Below are 20,497 nucleotides of genomic sequence, written 5' to 3' on the forward strand. Positions count from 1 at the left end.
CTTCCAAGGACCAAGCTGTCATTCCCAGGCTGCCAGCAAGTAAAAGCGCAAGCTTTTGCCAGCTATGTGAGAAAAGACTTCTCAACTATCTGTGTCTGCTGAAATACAAGAGAGGGATCGTAAAAGGATCCACCCTGTACTTTGAAAGTAAAGACACACAATAATAAGCATAAATGACTGGTGGGACCTTCAAACACTTTTCTGGGCATGCTTTGAATTTCATTCTTCCCTTTTAGTTGTGCTATTATCTATCTCCTGGGCATTTCCTGGAATGTTCTCTCTTTCTCTTCCCTGCTTTGCTTCCCATGCTGCATCTATATGTTCATATCTATTATTTGTACTACTGCTTTCCATTCTTCTCTTCCGCACAGCTTTGACCTTGGTTTCAATCCCAGTTCCTTACCCTCTGCTAAAAACTTTCTACTGCTTTTCATGTTGGTATCTAAACCAAATGCACCGTTGAAGCTGGTGCAAGATAGACATTGCACTCAGGGTCGTAATGTTTAGAACCGAGAGCATACAGATCATAGGGCGTTGGTGGTATAGTGGTGAGCATAGCTGCCTTCCAAGCAGTTGACCTGGGTTCGATTCCCGGCCAACACAGTACAAATACTTATATATTCTGCAAGCTGGATATATTTTAATGCAATATGTCACAAAATGGAAATATCATGAACAGATTAATCAGCCAGATATAAAAAAATAAACAAATACGTAGGCAAACATCTCGATCGCCCCTTCTGCTATATTCATTGCCCTAATATATGATAAGTTCCATAAAGCAGAGTCACCACTCACATGTGCTGGTAATAAATATGTTACAGTGGGCAGACAATGAAAGGGCTGAGGCCCGACCAGACATTATAACTCCAGCATCTCTATGTTAAAAAGCATTTCTAGGCAATATCTAGCCTCTGAAAAAAATATGCAAGATCCACCGATAAATCTGGCAAAAGTCACTAACATTTTGGGCATACTTGTGCTCTCACCTGAATGTAGCGCCACCTTGTAGCCATCGGAGGTAACTGCAGCTCACAAAATGTTTCATAAGAGGGCAAGTTGAGAGGAATCCAAGAGGCAGATGTCCATAGAAAGAGCCTCTGACTACAGCAGGAAGGTTGGATGCTTCAAATTTGCATAGTTTCCTGTCCAACGTCCTCTCACGTCCCGAACGCCCACGTCACTCCACTGAATGCTCCTCATCTGCATAAAGAGAACACTTTCACAGAGGAGCAGAGTGGCGCAGCGGAAGCGTGCTGGGCCTATAACCCAAAGGTCGATGGATCGAAACCATCCTCTGCTAAATTTGCTTTATTTTCCTTCCAAGGACCAAGCTGTCATTTCCACGCTGCCAGAAAGGAAAAGCGCAAGCTTGCGCCAGCTATGTGAGAAAAGACTTCTCAACTATCTGTGTCTGCTGAAATACAAGAGAGGGATCGTCAAAGGATCCACCCTTTACTTTGAAAGTAAAGAGACACAATAATAAGCATAAATGACAGAGGGCGTTGGTGGTATAGTGGTGAGCATAGCTGCCTTCCATGCAGTTGACCCGGGTTCGATTCCCGGCCAACGCAGTGCAAATACTTATGTATTCTGCAAGCAGGATATATTTTAGTTCAACATGTCACAAAATGGAAATATCATGAACAGATTAATCAGCCATATATATAGAAATTAAAAAATACGTAGGCAAACATCTCAATCGCCCCTTCTGCTATATTCATTGTCCTAATATATGATAAGTTTCATAAAGCAGAGTCGCCATTCACATGTGCTGGTAATAAATATGTTATTTTGGGCAGGCAATGAAAGGGCTGAGGCCCGACCAGACATTATACCTCCAGCATCTCTATGTTAAAAAGCATTTCTAGGCAATTTCTAGCCTCTGAAAAAAATATGCAAGACCCACCGATAAATCTGGCCAAAGTCCGTAACATTTTTGCATACTTGTGCTCTGACCTGAATGTAGCGCCACCTCGTAGCTGTCGAAGGTAACTGCAGCTCACAAAATGTTTTATCAGAAGGCAAGTTGAGAGGAATCCAAGAGGCAGATGTCCATGGAAAGAGCCTCTCACTGCAGCAGGAAGGTTGGATGCTTGAAATTTGCATAGTTTCCTGTCCAACGTCCGAACGCTCCCAAACGCTCAAAAGCCTCACACCGGGCAAGCCCTCACCGGGTAGATCTCTGGCTCCCAGGTAAAGCCAAATCCTGAGCATGTTAGCGCTAGTATCACAGAGAGAGATATAGAGGGTTCAAGAGCTGCTGTCTTGATAAATGTTTGAAACGGCTAGTGCCTGAGAGTGTCTGGCTTTCAGTTATGACTGATTGTGAGAGGGGAAGATTAAGTTTTTCTGCACCCAGCATGCCTTGCGGTATACTTAGGCAAATGAGGTGAGAGCCCGACCAATCCCACTCTACTCTGCTGAATGCTCCTTATTTGCATAAAGAGAGCACTTTCACAACGGAGCAGAGTGGCGCAGCGGAAGCGTGCTGGGCCCATAACCCAGAGGTCGATGGATCGAAACCATCCTCTGCTAATTTTGCTTGATTTTTCTTCCAAGGACCAAGCTGTCATTCCCAGGCTGCCAGCAAGTAAAAGCGCAAGCTTTTGCCAGCTATGTGAGAAAAGACTTCTCAACTATCTGTGTCTGCTGAAATACAAGAGAGGGATCGTAAAAGGATCCACCCTGTACTTTGAAAGTAAAGACACACAATAATAAGCATAAATGACTGGTGGGACCTTCAAACACTTTTCTGGGCATGCTTTGAATTTCATTCTTCCCTTTTAGTTGTGCTATTATCTATCTCCTGGGCATTTCCTGGAATGTTCTCTCTTTCTCTTCCCTGCTTTGCTTCCCATGCTGCATCTATATGTTCATATCTATTATTTGTACTACTGCTTTCCATTCTTCTCTTCCGCACAGCTTTGACCTTGGTTTCAATCCCAGTTCCTTACCCTCTGCTAAAAACTTTCTACTGCTTTTCATGTTGGTATCTAAACCAAATGCACCGTTGAAGCTGGTGCAAGATAGACATTGCACTCAGGGTCGTAATGTTTAGAACCGAGAGCATACAGATCATAGGGCGTTGGTGGTATAGTGGTGAGCATAGCTGCCTTCCAAGCAGTTGACCCGGGTTTGATTCCCGGCCAACGCAGTACAAATACTTATATATTCTGCAAGCTGGATATATTTTAATGCAATATGTCACAAAATGGAAATATCATGAACAGATTAATCAGCCAGATATAAAAAAATAAACAAATACGTAGGCAAACATCTCGATCGCCCCTTCTGCTATATTCATTGCCCTAATATATGATAAGTTCCATAAAGCAGAGTCACCACTCACATGTGCTGGTAATAAATATGTTACAGTGGGCAGACAATGAAAGGGCTGAGGCCCGACCAGACATTATAACTCCAGCATCTCTATGTTAAAAAGCATTTCTAGGCAATATCTAGCCTCTGAAAAAAATATGCAAGATCCACCGATAAATCTGGCAAAAGTCACTAACATTTTGGGCATACTTGTGCTCTCACCTGAATGTAGCGCCACCTTGTAGCCATCGGAGGTAACTGTAGCTCACAAAATGTTTCATAAGAGGGCAAGTTGAGAGGAATCCAAGAGGCAGATGTCCATAGAAAGAGCCTCTGACTACAGCAGGAAGGTTGGATGCTTCAAATTTGCATAGTTTCCTGTCCAACGTCCTCTCACGTCCCGAACGCCCACGTCACTCCACTGAATGCTCCTCATCTGCATAAAGAGAACACTTTCACAGAGGAGCAGAGTGGCGCAGCGGAAGCGTGCTGGGCCCATAACCCAGAGGTCGATGGATCGAAACCATCCTCTGCTAAATTTGCTTTATTTTCCTTCCAAGGACCAAGCTGTCATTTCCACGCTGCCAGAAAGGAAAAGCGCAAGCTTGCGCCAGCTATGTGAGAAAAGACTTCTCAACTATCTGTGTCTGCTGAAATACAAGAGAGGGATCGTCAAAGGATCCACCCTTTACTTTGAAAGTAAAGAGACACAATAATAAGCATAAATGACAGAGGGCGTTGGTGATATAGTGGTGAGCATAGCTGCCTTCCATGCAGTTGACCCGGGTTCGATTCCCGGCCAACGCAGTGCAAATACTTATGTATTCTGCAAGCAGGATATATTTTAGTTCAACATGTCACAAAATGGAAATATCATGAACAGATTAATCAGCCATATATATAGAAATTAAAAAATACGTAGGCAAACATCTCAATCGCCCCTTCTGCTATATTCATTGTCCTAATATATGATAAGTTTCATAAAGCAGAGTCGCCATTCACATGTGCTGGTAATAAATATGTTATTTTGGGCAGGCAATGAAAGGGCTGAGGCCCGACCAGACATTATACCTCCAGCATCTCTATGTTAAAAAGCATTTCTAGGCAATTTCTAGCCTCTGAAAAAAATATGCAAGACCCACCGATAAATCTGGCCAAAGTCCGTAACATTTTTGCATACTTGTGCTCTGACCTGAATGTAGCGCCACCTCGTAGCTGTCGAAGGTAACTGCAGCTCACAAAATGTTTTATCAGAAGGCAAGTTGAGAGGAATCCAAGAGGCAGATGTCCATGGAAAGAGCCTCTCACTGCAGCAGGAAGGTTGGATGCTTGAAATTTGCATAGTTTCCTGTCCAACGTCCCGAACGCTCCCAAACGCTCAAAAGCCTCCCCTCACCGGGTAGATCTCTGGCTCCCAGGTAAAGCCAAATCCTGAGCATGTTAGCGCTAGTATCACAGAGAGAGATATAGAGGGTTCAAGAGCTGCTGTCTTGATAAATGTTTGAAACGGCTAGTGCCTGAGAGTGTCTGGCTTTCAGTTATGACTGATTGTGAGAGGGGAAGATTACGTTTTTCTGCACCCAGCATGCCTTGCGATATACTTAGGCAAATGAGGTGAGAGCCCAACCAATCCCACTCTACTCTGCTGAATGCTCCTTATTTGCATAAAGAGAGCACTTTCACAACGGAGCAGAGTGGCGCAGCGGAAGCGTGCTGGGCCCATAACCCAGAGGTCGATGGATCGAAACCATCCTCTGCTAATTTTGCTTGATTTTTCTTCCAAGGACCAAGCTGTCATTCCCAGGCTGCCAGCAAGTAAAAGCGCAAGCTTTTGCCAGCTATGTGAGAAAAGACTTCTCAACTATCTGTGTCTGCTGAAATACAAGAGAGGGATCGTAAAAGGATCCACCCTGTACTTTGAAAGTAAAGACACACAATAATAAGCATAAATGACTGGTGGGACCTTCAAACACTTTTCTGGGCATGCTTTGAATTTCATTCTTCCCTTTTAGTTGTGCTATTATCTATCTCCTGGGCATTTCCTGGAATGTTCTCTCTTTCTCTTCCCTGCTTTGCTTCCCATGCTGCATCTATATGTTCATATCTATTATTTGTACTACTGCTTTCCATTCTTCTCTTCCGCACAGCTTTGACCTTGGTTTCAATCCCAGTTCCTTACCCTCTGCTAAAAACTTTCTACTGCTTTTCATGTTGGTATCTAAACCAAATGCACCGTTGAAGCTGGTGCAAGATAGACATTGCACTCAGGGTCGTAATGTTTAGAACCGAGAGCATACAGATCATAGGGCGTTGGTGGTATAGTGGTGAGCATAGCTGCCTTCCAAGCAGTTGACCTGGGTTCGATTCCCGGCCAACGCAGTACAAATACTTATATATTCTGCAAGCTGGATATATTTTAATGCAATATGTCACAAAATGGAAATATCATGAACAGATTAATCAGCCAGATATAAAAAAATAAACAAATACGTAGGCAAACATCTCGATCGCCCCTTCTGCTATATTCATTGCCCTAATATATGATAAGTTCCATAAAGCAGAGTCACCACTCACATGTGCTGGTAATAAATATGTTACAGTGGGCAGACAATGAAAGGGCTGAGGCCCGACCAGACATTATAACTCCAGCATCTCTATGTTAAAAAGCATTTCTAGGCAATATCTAGCCTCTGAAAAAAATATGCAAGATCCACCGATAAATCTGGCAAAAGTCACTAACATTTTGGGCATACTTGTGCTCTCACCTGAATGTAGCGCCACCTTGTAGCCATCGGAGGTAACTGCAGCTCACAAAATGTTTCATAAGAGGGCAAGTTGAGAGGAATCCAAGAGGCAGATGTCCATAGAAAGAGCCTCTGACTACAGCAGGAAGGTTGGATGCTTCAAATTTGCATAGTTTCCTGTCCAACGTCCTCTCACGTCCCGAACGCCCACGTCACTCCACTGAATGCTCCTCATCTGCATAAAGAGAACACTTTCACAGAGGAGCAGAGTGGCGCAGCGGAAGCGTGCTGGGCCTATAACCCAGAGGTCGATGGATCGAAACCATCCTCTGCTAAATTTGCTTTATTTTCCTTCCAAGGACCAAGCTGTCATTTCCACGCTGCCAGAAAGGAAAAGCGCAAGCTTGCGCCAGCTATGTGAGAAAAGACTTCTCAACTATCTGTGTCTGCTGAAATACAAGAGAGGGATCGTCAAAGGATCCACCCTTTACTTTGAAAGTAAAGAGACACAATAATAAGCATAAATGACAGAGGGCGTTGGTGGTATAGTGGTGAGCATAGCTGCCTTCCATGCAGTTGACCCGGGTTCGATTCCCGGCCAACGCAGTGCAAATACTTATGTATTCTGCAAGCAGGATATATTTTAGTTCAACATGTCACAAAATGGAAATATCATGAACAGATTAATCAGCCATATATATAGAAATTAAAAAATACGTAGGCAAACATCTCAATCGCCCCTTCTGCTATATTCATTGTCCTAATATATGATAAGTTTCATAAAGCAGAGTCGCCATTCACATGTGCTGGTAATAAATATGTTATTTTGGGCAGGCAATGAAAGGGCTGAGGCCCGACCAGACATTATACCTCCAGCATCTCTATGTTAAAAAGCATTTCTAGGCAATTTCTAGCCTCTGAAAAAAATATGCAAGACCCACCGATAAATCTGGCCAAAGTCCGTAACATTTTTGCATACTTGTGCTCTGACCTGAATGTAGCGCCACCTCGTAGCTGTCGAAGGTAACTGCAGCTCACAAAATGTTTTATCAGAAGGCAAGTTGAGAGGAATCCAAGAGGCAGATGTCCATGGAAAGAGCCTCTCACTGCAGCAGGAAGGTTGGATGCTTGAAATTTGCATAGTTTCCTGTCCAACGTCCCGAACGCTCCCAAACGCTCAAAAGCCTCACACCGGGCAAGCCCTCACCGGGTAGATCTCTGGCTCCCAGGTAAAGCCAAATCCTGAGCATGTTAGCGCTAGTATCACAGAGAGAGATATAGAGGGTTCAAGAGCTGCTGTCTTGATAAATGTTTGAAACGGCTAGTGCCTGAGAGTGTCTGGCTTTCAGTTATGACTGATTGTGAGAGGGGAAGATTAAGTTTTTCTGCACCCAGCATGCCTTGCGATATACTTAGGCAAATGAGGTGAGAGCCCGACCAATCCCACTCTACTCTGCTGAATGCTCCTTATTTGCATAAAGAGAGCACTTTCACAACAGAGCAGAGTGGCGCAGCGGAAGCGTGCTGGGCCCATAACCCAGAGGTCGATGGATCGAAACCATCCTCTGCTAATTTTGCTTGATTTTTCTTCCAAGGACCAAGCTGTCATTCCCAGGCTGCCAGCAAGTAAAAGCGCAAGCTTTTGCCAGCTATGTGAGAAAAGACTTCTCAACTATCTGTGTCTGCTGAAATACCAGAGAGGGATCGTAAAAGGATCCACCCTGTACTTTGAAAGTAAAGACACACAATAATAAGCATAAATGACTGGTGGGACCTTCAAACACTTTTCTGGGCATGCTTTGAATTTCATTCTTCCCTTTTAGTTGTGCTATTATCTATCTCCTGGGCATTTCCTGGAATGTTCTCTCTTTCTCTTCCCTGCTTTGCTTCCCATGCTGCATCTATATGTTCATATCTATTATTTGTACTACTGCTTTCCATTCTTCTCTTCCGCACAGCTTTGACCTTGGTTTCAATCCCAGTTCCTTACCCTCTGCTAAAAACTTTCTACTGCTTTTCATGTTGGTATCTAAACCAAATGCACCGTTGAAGCTGGTGCAAGATAGACATTGCACTCAGGGTCGTAATGTTTAGAACCGAGAGCATACAGATCATAGGGCGTTGGTGGTATAGTGGTGAGCATAGCTGCCTTCCAAGCAGTTGACCCGGGTTCGATTCCCGGCCAACGCAGTACAAATACTTATATATTCTGCAAGCTGGATATATTTTAATGCAATATGTCACAAAATGGAAATATCATGAACAGATTAATCAGCCAGATATAAAAAAATAAACAAATACGTAGGCAAACATCTCGATCGCCCCTTCTGCTATATTCATTGCCCTAATATATGATAAGTTCCATAAAGCAGAGTCACCACTCACATGTGCTGGTAATAAATATGTTACAGTGGGCAGACAATGAAAGGGCTGAGGCCCGACCAGACATTATAACTCCAGCATCTCTATGTTAAAAAGCATTTCTAGGCAATATCTAGCCTCTGAAAAAAATATGCAAGATCCACCGATAAATCTGGCAAAAGTCACTAACATTTTGGGCATACTTGTGCTCTCACCTGAATGTAGCGCCACCTTGTAGCCATCGGAGGTAACTGCAGCTCACAAAATGTTTCATAAGAGGGCAAGTTGAGAGGAATCCAAGAGGCAGATGTCCATAGAAAGAGCCTCTGACTACAGCAGGAAGGTTGGATGCTTCAAATTTGCATAGTTTCCTGTCCAACGTCCTCTCACGTCCCGAACGCCCACGTCACTCCACTGAATGCTCCTCATCTGCATAAAGAGAACACTTTCACAGAGGAGCAGAGTGGCGCAGCGGAAGCGTGCTGGGCCCATAACCCAGAGGTCGATGGATCGAAACCATCCTCTGCTAAATTTGCTTTATTTTCCTTCCAAGGACCAAGCTGTCATTTCCACGCTGCCAGAAAGGAAAAGCGCAAGCTTGCGCCAGCTATGTGAGAAAAGACTTCTCAACTATCTGTGTCTGCTGAAATACAAGAGAGGGATCGTCAAAGGATCCACCCTTTACTTTGAAAGTAAAGAGACACAATAATAAGCATAAATGACAGAGGGCGTTGGTGGTATAGTGGTGAGCATAGCTGCCTTCCATGCAGTTGACCCGGGTTCGATTCCCGGCCAACGCAGTGCAAATACTTATGTATTCTGCAAGCAGGATATATTTTAGTTCAACATGTCACAAAATGGAAATATCATGAACAGATTAATCAGCCATATATATAGAAATTAAAAAATACGTAGGCAAACATCTCAATCGCCCCTTCTGCTATATTCATTGTCCTAATATATGATAAGTTTCATAAAGCAGAGTCGCCATTCACATGTGCTGGTAATAAATATGTTATTTTGGGCAGCCAATGAAAGGGCTGAGGCCCGACCAGACATTATACCTCCAGCATCTCTATGTTAAAAAGCATTTCTAGGCAATTTCTAGCCTCTGAAAAAAATATGCAAGACCCACCGATAAATCTGGCCAAAGTCCGTAACATTTTTGCATACTTGTGCTCTGACCTGAATGTAGCGCCACCTCGTAGCTGTCGAAGGTAACTGCAGCTCACAAAATGTTTTATCAGAAGGCAAGTTGAGAGGAATCCAAGAGGCAGATGTCCATGGAAAGAGCCTCTCACTGCAGCAGGAAGGTTGGATGCTTGAAATTTGCATAGTTTCCTGTCCAACGTCCCGAACGCTCCCAAACGCTCAAAAGCCTCACACCGGGCAAGCCCTCACCGGGTAGATCTCTGGCTCCCAGGTAAAGCCAAATCCTGAGCATGTTAGCGCTAGTATCACAGAGAGAGATATAGAGGGTTCAAGAGCTGCTGTCTTGATAAATGTTTGAAACGGCTAGTGCCTGAGAGTGTCTGGCTTTCAGTTATGACTGATTGTGAGAGGGGAAGATTACGTTTTTCTGCACCCAGCATGCCTTGCGATATACTTAGGCAAATGAGGTGAGAGCCCGACCAATCCCACTCTACTCTGCTGAATGCTCCTTATTTGCATAAAGAGAGCACTTTCACAACGGAGCAGAGTGGCGCAGCGGAAGCGTGCTGGGCCCATAACCCAGAGGTCGATGGATCGTAACCATCCTCTGCTAATTTTGCTTGATTTTTCTTCCAAGGACCAAGCTGTCATTCCCAGGCTGCCAGCAAGTAAAAGCGCAAGCTTTTGCCAGCTATGTGAGAAAAGACTTCTCAACTATCTGTGTCTGCTGAAATACAAGAGAGGGATCGTAAAAGGATCCACCCTGTACTTTGAAAGTAAAGACACACAATAATAAGCATAAATGACTGGTGGGACCTTCAAACACTTTTCTGGGCATGCTTTGAATTTCATTCTTCCCTTTTAGTTGTGCTATTATCTATCTCCTGGGCATTTCCTGGAATGTTCTCTCTTTCTCTTCCCTGCTTTGCTTCCCATGCTGCATCTATATGTTCATATCTATTATTTGTACTACTGCTTTCCATTCTTCTCTTCCGCACAGCTTTGACCTTGGTTTCAATCCCAGTTCCTTACCCTCTGCTAAAAACTTTCTACTGCTTTTCATGTTGGTATCTAAACCAAATGCACCGTTGAAGCTGGTGCAAGATAGACATTGCACTCAGGGTCGTAATGTTTAGAACCGAGAGCATACAGATCATAGGGCGTTGGTGGTATAGTGGTGAGCATAGCTGCCTTCCAAGCAGTTGACCCGGGTTCGATTCCCGGCCAACGCAGTACAAATACTTATATATTCTGCAAGCTGGATATATTTTAATGCAATATGTCACAAAATGGAAATATCATGAACAGATTAATCAGCCAGATATAAAAAAATAAACAAATACGTAGGCAAACATCTCGATCGCCCCTTCTGCTATATTCATTGCCCTAATATATGATAAGTTCCATAAAGCAGAGTCACCACTCACATGTGCTGGTAATAAATATGTTACAGTGGGCAGACAATGAAAGGGCTGAGGCCCGACCAGACATTATAACTCCAGCATCTCTATGTTAAAAAGCATTTCTAGGCAATATCTAGCCTCTGAAAAAAATATGCAAGATCCACCGATAAATCTGGCAAAAGTCACTAACATTTTGGGCATACTTGTGCTCTCACCTGAATGTAGCGCCACCTTGTAGCCATCGGAGGTAACTGCAGCTCACAAAATGTTTCATAAGAGGGCAAGTTGAGAGGAATCCAAGAGGCAGATGTCCATAGAAAGAGCCTCTGACTACAGCAGGAAGGTTGGATGCTTCAAATTTGCATAGTTTCCTGTCCAACGTCCTCTCACGTCCCGAACGCCCACGTCACTCCACTGAATGCTCCTCATCTGCATAAAGAGAACACTTTCACAGAGGAGCAGAGTGGCGCAGCGGAAGCGTGCTGGGCCCATAACCCAGAGGTCGATGGATCGAAACCATCCTCTGCTAAATTTGCTTTATTTTCCTTCCAAGGACCAAGCTGTCATTTCCACGCTGCCAGAAAGGAAAAGCGCAAGCTTGCGCCAGCTATGTGAGAAAAGACTTCTCAACTATCTGTGTCTGCTGAAATACAAGAGAGGGATCGTCAAAGGATCCACCCTTTACTTTGAAAGTAAAGAGACACAATAATAAGCATAAATGACAGAGGGCGTTGGTGGTATAGTGGTGAGCATAGCTGCCTTCCAAGCAGTTGACCCGGGTTCGATTCCCGGCCAACGCAGTGCAAATACTTATGTATTCTGCAAGCAGGATATATTTTAGTTCAACATGTCACAAAATGGAAATATCATGAACAGATTAATCAGCCATATATATAGAAATTAAAAAATACGTAGGCAAACATCTCAATCGCCCCTTCTGCTATATTCATTGTCCTAATATATGATAAGTTTCATAAAGCAGAGTCGCCATTCACATGTGCTGGTAATAAATATGTTATTTTGGGCAGGCAATGAAAGGGCTGAGGCCCGACCAGACATTATACCTCCAGCATCTCTATGTTAAAAAGCATTTCTAGGCAATTTCTAGCCTCTGAAAAAAATATGCAAGACCCACCGATAAATCTGGCCAAAGTCCGTAACATTTTTGCATACTTGTGCTCTGACCTGAATGTAGCGCCACCTCGTAGCTGTCGAAGGTAACTGCAGCTCACAAAATGTTTTATCAGAAGGCAAGTTGAGAGGAATCCAAGAGGCAGATGTCCATGGAAAGAGCCTCTCACTGCAGCAGGAAGGTTGGATGCTTGAAATTTGCATAGTTTCCTGTCCAACGTCCCGAACGCTCCCAAACGCTCAAAAGCCTCACACCGGGCAAGCCCTCACTGGGTAGATCTCTGGCTCCCAGGTAAAGCCAAATCCTGAGCATGTTAGCGCTAGTATCACAGAGAGAGATATAGAGGGTTCAAGAGCTGCTGTCTTGATAAATGTTTGAAACGGCTAGTGCCTGAGAGTGTCTGGCTTTCAGTTATGACTGATTGTGAGAGGGGAAGATTAAGTTTTTCTGCACCCAGCATGCCTTGCGATATACTTAGGCAAATGAGGTGAGAGCCCGACCAATCCCACTCTACTCTGCTGAATGCTCCTTATTTGCATAAAGAGAGCACTTTCACAACGGAGCAGAGTGGCGCAGCGGAAGCGTGCTGGGCCCATAACCCAGAGGTCGATGGATCGAAACCATCCTCTGCTAATTTTGCTTGATTTTTCTTCCAAGGACCAAGCTGTCATTCCCAGGCTGCCAGCAAGTAAAAGCGCAAGCTTTTGCCAGCTATGTGAGAAAAGACTTCTCAACTATCTGTGTCTGCTGAAATACAAGAGAGGGATCGTAAAAGGATCCACCCTGTACTTTGAAAGTAAAGACACACAATAATAAGCATAAATGACTGGTGGGACCTTCAAACACTTTTCTGGGCATGCTTTGAATTTCATTCTTCCCTTTTAGTTGTGCTATTATCTATCTCCTGGGCATTTCCTGGAATGTTCTCTCTTTCTCTTCCCTGCTTTGCTTCCCATGCTGCATCTATATGTTCATATCTATTATTTGTACTACTGCTTTCCATTCTTCTCTTCCGCACAGCTTTGACCTTGGTTTCAATCCCAGTTCCTTACCCTCTGCTAAAAACTTTCTACTGCTTTTCATGTTGGTATCTAAACCAAATGCACCGTTGAAGCTGGTGCAAGATAGACATTGCACTCAGGGTCGTAATGTTTAGAACCGAGAGCATACAGATCATAGGGCGTTGGTGGTATAGTGGTGAGCATAGCTGCCTTCCAAGCAGTTGACCCGGGTTCGATTCCCGGCCAACGCAGTACAAATACTTATATATTCTGCAAGCTGGATATATTTTAATGCAATATGTCACAAAATGGAAATATCATGAACAGATTAATCAGCCAGATATAAAAAAATAAACAAATACGTAGGCAAACATCTCGATCGCCCCTTCTGCTATATTCATTGCCCTAATATATGATAAGTTCCATAAAGCAGAGTCACCACTCACATGTGCTGGTAATAAATATGTTACAGTGGGCAGACAATGAAAGGGCTGAGGCCCGACCAGACATTATAACTCCAGCATCTCTATGTTAAAAAGCATTTCTAGGCAATATCTAGCCTCTGAAAAAAATATGCAAGATCCACCGATAAATCTGGCAAAAGTCACTAACATTTTGGGCATACTTGTGCTCTCACCTGAATGTAGCGCCACCTTGTAGCCATCGGAGGTAACTGCAGCTCACAAAATGTTTCATAAGAGGGCAAGTTGAGAGGAATCCAAGAGGCAGATGTCCATAGAAAGAGCCTCTGACTACAGCAGGAAGGTTGGATGCTTCAAATTTGCATAGTTTCCTGTCCAACGTCCTCTCACGTCCCGAACGCCCACGTCACTCCACTGAATGCTCCTCATCTGCATAAAGAGAACACTTTCACAGAGGAGCAGAGTGGCGCAGCGGAAGCGTGCTGGGCCCATAACCCAGAGGTCGATGGATCGAAACCATCCTCTGCTAAATTTGCTTTATTTTCCTTCCAAGGACCAAGCTGTCATTTCCACGCTGCCAGAAAGGAAAAGCGCAAGCTTGCGCCAGCTATGTGAGAAAAGACTTCTCAACTATCTGTGTCTGCTGAAATACAAGAGAGGGATCGTCAAAGGATCCACCCTTTACTTTGAAAGTAAAGAGACACAATAATAAGCATAAATGACAGAGGGCGTTGGTGGTATAGTGGTGAGCATAGCTGCCTTCCATGCAGTTGACCCGGGTTCGATTCCCGGCCAACGCAGTGCAAATACTTATGTATTCTGCAAGCAGGATATATTTTAGTTCAACATGTCACAAAATGGAAATATCATGAACAGATTAATCAGCCATATATATAGAAATTAAAAAATACGTAGGCAAACATCTCAATCGCCCCTTCTGCTATATTCATTGTCCTAATATATGATAAGTTTCATAAAGCAGAGTCGCCATTCACATGTGCTGGTAATAAATATGTTATTTTGGGCAGGCAATGAAAGGGCTGAGGCCCGACCAGACATTATACCTCCAGCATCTCTATGTTAAAAAGCATTTCTAGGCAATTTCTAGCCTCTGAAAAAAATATGCAAGACCCACCGATAAATCTGGCCAAAGTCCGTAACATTTTTGCATACTTGTGCTCTGACCTGAATGTAGCGCCACCTCGTAGCTGTCGAAGGTAACTGCAGCTCACAAAATGTTTTATCAGAAGGCAAGTTGAGAGGAATCCAAGAGGCAGATGTCCATGGAAAGAGCCTCTCACTGCAGCAGGAAGGTTGGATGCTTGAAATTTGCATAGTTTCCTGTCCAACGTCCCGAACGCTCCCAAACGCTCAAAAGCCTCGCCCTCACCGGGTAGATCTCTGGCTCCCAGGTAAAGCCAAATCCTGAGCATGTTAGCGCTAGTATCACAGAGAGAGATATAGAGGGTTCAAGAGCTGCTGTCTTGATAAATGTTTGAAACGGCTAGTGCCTGAGAGTGTCTGGCTTTCAGTTATGACTGATTGTGAGAGGGGAAGATTAAGTTTTTCTGCACCCAGCATGCCTTGCGATATACTTAGGCAAATGAGGTGAGAGCCCGACCAATCCCACTCTACTCTGCTGAATGCTCCTTATTTGCATAAAGAGAGCACTTTCACAACGGAGCAGAGTGGCGCAGCGGAAGCGTGCTGGGCCCATAACCCAGAGGTCGATGGATCGAAACCATCCTCTGCTAATTTTGCTTGATTTTTCTTCCAAGGACCAAGCTGTCATTCCCAGGCTGCCAGCAAGTAAAAGCGCAAGCTTTTGCCAGCTATGTGAGAAAAGACTTCTCAACTATCTGTGTCTGCTGAAATACAAGAGAGGGATCGTAAAAGGATCCACCCTGTACTTTGAAAGTAAAGACACACAATAATAAGCATAAATGACTGGTGGGACCTTCAAACACTTTTCTGGGCATGCTTTGAATTTCATTCTTCCCTTTTAGTTGTGCTATTATCTATCTCCTGGGCATTTCCTGGAATGTTCTCTCTTTCTCTTCCCTGCTTTGCTTCCCATGCTGCATCTATATGTTCATATCTATTATTTGTACTACTGCTTTCCATTCTTCTCTTCCGCACAGCTTTGACCTTGGTTTCAATCCCAGTTCCTTACCCTCTGCTAAAAACTTTCTACTGCTTTTCATGTTGGTATCTAAACCAAATGCACCGTTGAAGCTGGTGCAAGATAGACATTGCACTCAGGGTCGTAATGTTTAGAACCGAGAGCATACAGATCATAGGGCGTTGGTGGTATAGTGGTGAGCATAGCTGCCTTCCAAGCAGTTGACCCGGGTTCGATTCCCGGCCAACGCAGTACAAATACTTATATATTCTGCAAGCTGGATATATTTTAATGCAATATGTCACAAAATGGAAATATCATGAACAGATTAATCAGCCAGATATAAAAAAATAAACAAATACGTAGGCAAACATCTCGATCGCCCCTTCTGCTATATTCATTGCCCTAATATATGATAAGTTCCATAAAGCAGAGTCACCACTCACATGTGCTGGTAATAAATATGTTACAGTGGGCAGACAATGAAAGGGCTGAGGCCCGACCAGACATTATAACTCCAGCATCTCTATGTTAAAAAGCATTTCTAGGCAATATCTAGCCTCTGAAAAAAATATGCAAGATCCACCGATAAATCTGGCAAAAGTCACTAACATTTTGGGCATACTTGTGCTCTCACCTGAATGTAGCGCCACCTTGTAGCCATCGGAGGTAACTGCAGCTCACAAAATGTTTCATAAGAGGGCAAGTTGAGAGGAATCCAAGAGGCAGATGTCCATAGAAAGAGCCTCTGACTACAGCAGGAAGGTTGGATGCTTCAAATTTGCATAGTTTCCTGTCCAACGTCCTCTCACGTCCCGAACGCCCACGTCACTCCACTGAATGCTCCTCATCTGCATAAAGAGAACACTTTCACAGAGGAGCAGAGTGGCGCAGCGGAAGCGTGCTGGGCCCATAACCCAGAGGTCGATGGATCGAAACCATCCTCTGCTAAATTTGCTTTATTTTCCTTCCAAGGACCAAGCTGTCATTTCCACGCTGCCAGAAAGGAAAAGCGCAAGCTTGCGCCAGCTATGTGAGAAAAGACTTCTCAACTATCTGTGTCTGCTGAAATACAAGAGAGGGATCGTCAAAGGATCCACCCTTTACTTTGAAAGTAAAGAGACACAATAATAAGCATAAATGACAGAGGGCGTTGGTGGTATAGTGGTGAGCATAGCTGCCTTCCAAGCAGTTGACCCGGGTTCGATTCCCGGCCAACGCAGTGCAAATACTTATGTATTCTGCAAGCAGGATATATTTTAGTTCAACATGTCACAAAATGGAAATATCATGAACAGATTAATCAGCCATATATATAGAAATTAAAAAATACGTAGGCAAACATCTCAATCGCCCCTTCTGCTATATTCATTGTCCTAATATATGATAAGTTTCATAAAGCAGAGTCGCCATTCACATGTGCTGGTAATAAATATGTTATTTTGGGCAGGCAATGAAAGGGCTGAGGCCCGACCAGACATTATACCTCCAGCATCTCTATGTTAAAAAGCATTTCTAGGCAATTTCTAGCCTCTGAAAAAAATATGCAAGACCCACCGATAAATCTGGCCAAAGTCCGTAACATTTTTGCATACTTGTGCTCTGACCTGAATGTAGCGCCACCTCGTAGCTGTCGAAGGTAACTGCAGCTCACAAAATGTTTTATCAGAAGGCAAGTTGAGAGGAATCCAAGAGGCAGATGTCCATGGAAAGAGCCTCTCACTGCAGCAGGAAGGTTGGATGCTTGAAATTTGCATAGTTTCCTGTCCAACGTCCCGAACGCTCCCAAACGCTCAAAAGCCTCAGCCCTCACCGGGTAGATCTCTGGCTCCCAGGTAAAGCCAAATCCTGAGCATGTTAGCGCTAGTATCACAGAGAGAGATATAGAGGGTTCAAGAGCTGCTGTCTTGATAAATGTTTGAAACGGCTAGTGCCTGAGAGTGTCTGGCTTTCAGTTATGACTGATTGTTAGAGGGGAAGATTAAGTTTTTCTGCACCCAGCATGCCTTGCGATATACTTAGGCAAATGAGGTGAGAGCCCGACCAATCCCACTCTACTCTGCTGAATGCTCCTTATTTGCATAAAGAGAACACTTTCACAACGGAGCAGAGTGGCGCAGCGGAAGCGTGCTGGGCCCATAACCCAGAGGTCGATGGATCGAAACCATCCTCTGCTAATTTTGCTTGATTTTTCTTCCAAGGACCAAGCTGTCATTCCCAGGCTGCCAGCAAGTAAAAGCGCAAGCTTTTGCCAGCTATGTGAGAAAAGACTTCTCAACTATCTGTGTCTGCTGAAATACAAGAGAGGGATCGTAAAAGGATCCACCCTGTACTTTGAAAGTAAAGACACACAATAATAAGCATAAATGACTGGTGGGACCTTCAAACACTTTTCTGGGCATGCTTTGAATTTCATTCTTCCCTTTTAGTTGTGCTATTATCTATCTCCTGGGCATTTCCTGGAATGTTCTCTCTTTCTCTTCCCTGCTTTGCTTCCCATGCTGCATCCATATGTTCATATCTATTATTTGTACTACTGCTTTCCATTCTTCTCTTCCGCACAGCTTTGACCTTGGTTTCAATCCCAGTTCCTTACCCTCTGCTAAAAACTTTCTACTGCTTTTCATGTTGGTATCTAAACCAAATGCACCGTTGAAGCTGGTGCAAGATAGACATTGCACTCAGGGTCGTAATGTTTAGAACCGAGAGCATACAGATCATAGGGCGTTGGTGGTATAGTGGTGAGCATAGCTGCCTTCCAAGCAGTTGACCCGGGTTCGATTCCCGGCCAACGCAGTACAAATACTTATATATTCTGCAAGCTGGATATATTTTAATGCAATATGTCACAAAATGGAAATATCATGAACAGATTAATCAGCCAGATATAAAAAAATAAACAAATACGTAGGCAAACATCTCGATCGCCCCTTCTGCTATATTCATTGCCCTAATATATGATAAGTTCCATAAAGCAGAGTCACCACTCACATGTGCTGGTAATAAATATGTTACAGTGGGCAGACAATGAAAGGGCTGAGGCCCGACCAGACATTATAACTCCAGCATCTCTATGTTAAAAAGCATTTCTAGGCAATATCTAGCCTCTGAAAAAAATATGCAAGATCCACCGATAAATCTGGCAAAAGTCACTAACATTTTGGGCATACTTGTGCTCTCACCTGAATGTAGCGCCACCTTGTAGCCATCGGTGGTAACTGCAGCTCACAAAATGTTTCATAAGAGGGCAAGTTGAGAGGAATCCAAGAGGCAGATGTCCATAGAAAGAGCCTCTGACTACAGCAGGAAGGTTGGATGCTTGAAATTTGCATAGTTTCCTGTCCAACGTCCTCTCACGTCCCGAACGCCCACGTCACTCCACTGAATGCTCCTCATCTGCATAAAGAGAACACTTTCACAGAGGAGCAGAGTGGCGCAGCGGAAGCGTGCTGGGCCCATAACCCAGAGGTCGATGGATCGAAACCATCCTCTGCTAAATTTGCTTTATTTTCCTTCCAAGGACCAAGCTGTCATTTCCACGCTGCCAGAAAGGAAAAGCGCAAGCTTGCGCCAGCTATGTGAGAAAAGACTTCTCAACTATCTGTGTCTGCTGAAATACAAGAGAGGGATCGTCAAAGGATCCACCCTTTACTTTGAAAGTAAAGAGACACAATAATAAGCATAAATGACAGAGGGCGTTGGTGGTATAGTGGTGAGCATAGCTGCCTTCCATGCAGTTGACCCGGGTTCGATTCCCGGCCAACGCAGTGCAAATACTTATGTATTCTGCAAGCAGGATATATTTTAGTTCAACATGTCACAAAATGGAAATATCATGAACAGATTAATCAGCCATATATATAGAAATTAAAAAATACGTAGGCAAACATCTCAATCGCCCCTTCTGCTATATTCATTGTCCTAATATATGATAAGTTTCATAAAGCAGAGTCGCCATTCACATGTGCTGGTAATAAATATGTTATTTTGGGCAGGCAATGAAAGGGCTGAGGCCCGACCAGACATTATACCTCCAGCATCTCTATGTTAAAAAGCATTTCTAGGCAATTTCTAGCCTCTGAAAAAAATATGCAAGACCCACCGATAAATCTGGCCAAAGTCCGTAACATTTTTGCATACTTGTGCTCTGACCTGAATGTAGCGCCACCTCGTAGCTGTCGAAGGTAACTGCAGCTCACAAAATGTTTTATCAGAAGGCAAGTTGAGAGGAATCCAAGAGGCAGATGTCCATGGAAAGAGCCTCTCACTGCAGCAGGAAGGTTGGATGCTTGAAATTTGCATAGTTTCCTGTCCAACGTCCCGAACGCTCCCAAACGCTCAAAAGCCTCACACCGGGCAAGCCCTCACCGGGTAGATCTCTGGCTCCCAGGTAAAGCCAAATCCTGAGCATGTTAGCGCTAGTATCACAGAGAGAGATATAGAGGGTTCAAGAGCTGCTGTCTTGATAAATGTTTGAAACGGCTAGTGCCTGAGAGTGTCTGGCTTTCAGTTATGACTGATTGTGAGAGGGGAAGATTAAGTTTTTCTGCACCCAGCATGCCTTGCGATATACTTAGGCAAATGAGGTGAGAGCCCGACCAATCCCACTCTACTCTGCTGAATGCTCCTTATTTGCATAAAGAGAGCACTTTCACAACGGAGCAGAGTGGCGCAGCGGAAGCGTGCTGGGCCCATAACCCAGAGGTCGATGGATCGAAACCATCCTCTGCTAATTTTGCTTGATTTTTCTTCCAAGGACCAAGCTGTCATTCCCAGGCTGCCAGCAAGTAAAAGCGCAAGCTTTTGCCAGCTATGTGAGAAAAGACTTCTCAACTATCT

At 44.0% G+C, this 20,497-nt stretch overlaps 17 non-coding genes across 17 annotated transcripts; all 17 read left to right on the top strand.

Moving 5' to 3' along the window:
* Window positions 1-531: 531 nt before the first annotated feature.
* On the top strand, window positions 532-603 carry TRNAG-UCC (transfer RNA glycine (anticodon UCC)). Its single transcript has one exon. It is a non-coding gene; the product is annotated as a tRNA-Gly (tRNA).
* An 899-nt stretch (window positions 604-1,502) lies between these two features.
* TRNAG-UCC (transfer RNA glycine (anticodon UCC)) lies at window positions 1,503-1,574 on the top strand. The gene has a single exon. It is a non-coding gene; the product is annotated as a tRNA-Gly (tRNA).
* Window positions 1,575-3,085: 1,511 nt separating this feature from the next.
* On the top strand, window positions 3,086-3,157 carry TRNAG-UCC (transfer RNA glycine (anticodon UCC)). The gene has a single exon. It is a non-coding gene; the product is annotated as a tRNA-Gly (tRNA).
* Window positions 3,158-4,056: 899 nt separating this feature from the next.
* On the top strand, window positions 4,057-4,128 carry TRNAG-UCC (transfer RNA glycine (anticodon UCC)). The gene has a single exon. It is a non-coding gene; the product is annotated as a tRNA-Gly (tRNA).
* A 1,500-nt stretch (window positions 4,129-5,628) lies between these two features.
* On the top strand, window positions 5,629-5,700 carry TRNAG-UCC (transfer RNA glycine (anticodon UCC)). Its single transcript has one exon. It is a non-coding gene; the product is annotated as a tRNA-Gly (tRNA).
* Window positions 5,701-6,328: 628 nt separating this feature from the next.
* TRNAI-UAU (transfer RNA isoleucine (anticodon UAU)) lies at window positions 6,329-6,400 on the top strand. The gene has a single exon. It is a non-coding gene; the product is annotated as a tRNA-Ile (tRNA).
* Window positions 6,401-6,599: 199 nt separating this feature from the next.
* Window positions 6,600-6,671, top strand: TRNAG-UCC (transfer RNA glycine (anticodon UCC)). Its single transcript has one exon. It is a non-coding gene; the product is annotated as a tRNA-Gly (tRNA).
* Window positions 6,672-8,183: 1,512 nt separating this feature from the next.
* On the top strand, window positions 8,184-8,255 carry TRNAG-UCC (transfer RNA glycine (anticodon UCC)). Its single transcript has one exon. It is a non-coding gene; the product is annotated as a tRNA-Gly (tRNA).
* An 899-nt stretch (window positions 8,256-9,154) lies between these two features.
* Window positions 9,155-9,226, top strand: TRNAG-UCC (transfer RNA glycine (anticodon UCC)). Its single transcript has one exon. It is a non-coding gene; the product is annotated as a tRNA-Gly (tRNA).
* Window positions 9,227-10,738: 1,512 nt separating this feature from the next.
* Window positions 10,739-10,810, top strand: TRNAG-UCC (transfer RNA glycine (anticodon UCC)). The gene has a single exon. It is a non-coding gene; the product is annotated as a tRNA-Gly (tRNA).
* Window positions 10,811-11,709: 899 nt separating this feature from the next.
* Window positions 11,710-11,781, top strand: TRNAG-UCC (transfer RNA glycine (anticodon UCC)). Its single transcript has one exon. It is a non-coding gene; the product is annotated as a tRNA-Gly (tRNA).
* A 1,512-nt stretch (window positions 11,782-13,293) lies between these two features.
* On the top strand, window positions 13,294-13,365 carry TRNAG-UCC (transfer RNA glycine (anticodon UCC)). The gene has a single exon. It is a non-coding gene; the product is annotated as a tRNA-Gly (tRNA).
* Window positions 13,366-14,264: 899 nt separating this feature from the next.
* TRNAG-UCC (transfer RNA glycine (anticodon UCC)) lies at window positions 14,265-14,336 on the top strand. Its single transcript has one exon. It is a non-coding gene; the product is annotated as a tRNA-Gly (tRNA).
* A 1,501-nt stretch (window positions 14,337-15,837) lies between these two features.
* TRNAG-UCC (transfer RNA glycine (anticodon UCC)) lies at window positions 15,838-15,909 on the top strand. Its single transcript has one exon. It is a non-coding gene; the product is annotated as a tRNA-Gly (tRNA).
* Window positions 15,910-16,808: 899 nt separating this feature from the next.
* Window positions 16,809-16,880, top strand: TRNAG-UCC (transfer RNA glycine (anticodon UCC)). The gene has a single exon. It is a non-coding gene; the product is annotated as a tRNA-Gly (tRNA).
* A 1,502-nt stretch (window positions 16,881-18,382) lies between these two features.
* On the top strand, window positions 18,383-18,454 carry TRNAG-UCC (transfer RNA glycine (anticodon UCC)). Its single transcript has one exon. It is a non-coding gene; the product is annotated as a tRNA-Gly (tRNA).
* An 899-nt stretch (window positions 18,455-19,353) lies between these two features.
* TRNAG-UCC (transfer RNA glycine (anticodon UCC)) lies at window positions 19,354-19,425 on the top strand. Its single transcript has one exon. It is a non-coding gene; the product is annotated as a tRNA-Gly (tRNA).
* The last annotated feature ends 1,072 nt before the right edge of the window (window positions 19,426-20,497 follow it).

Source organism: Lissotriton helveticus, chromosome 11 (assembly GCF_964261635.1).
Source record: "Lissotriton helveticus chromosome 11, aLisHel1.1, whole genome shotgun sequence".
NCBI lineage: Eukaryota > Metazoa > Chordata > Amphibia > Caudata > Salamandridae > Lissotriton > Lissotriton helveticus.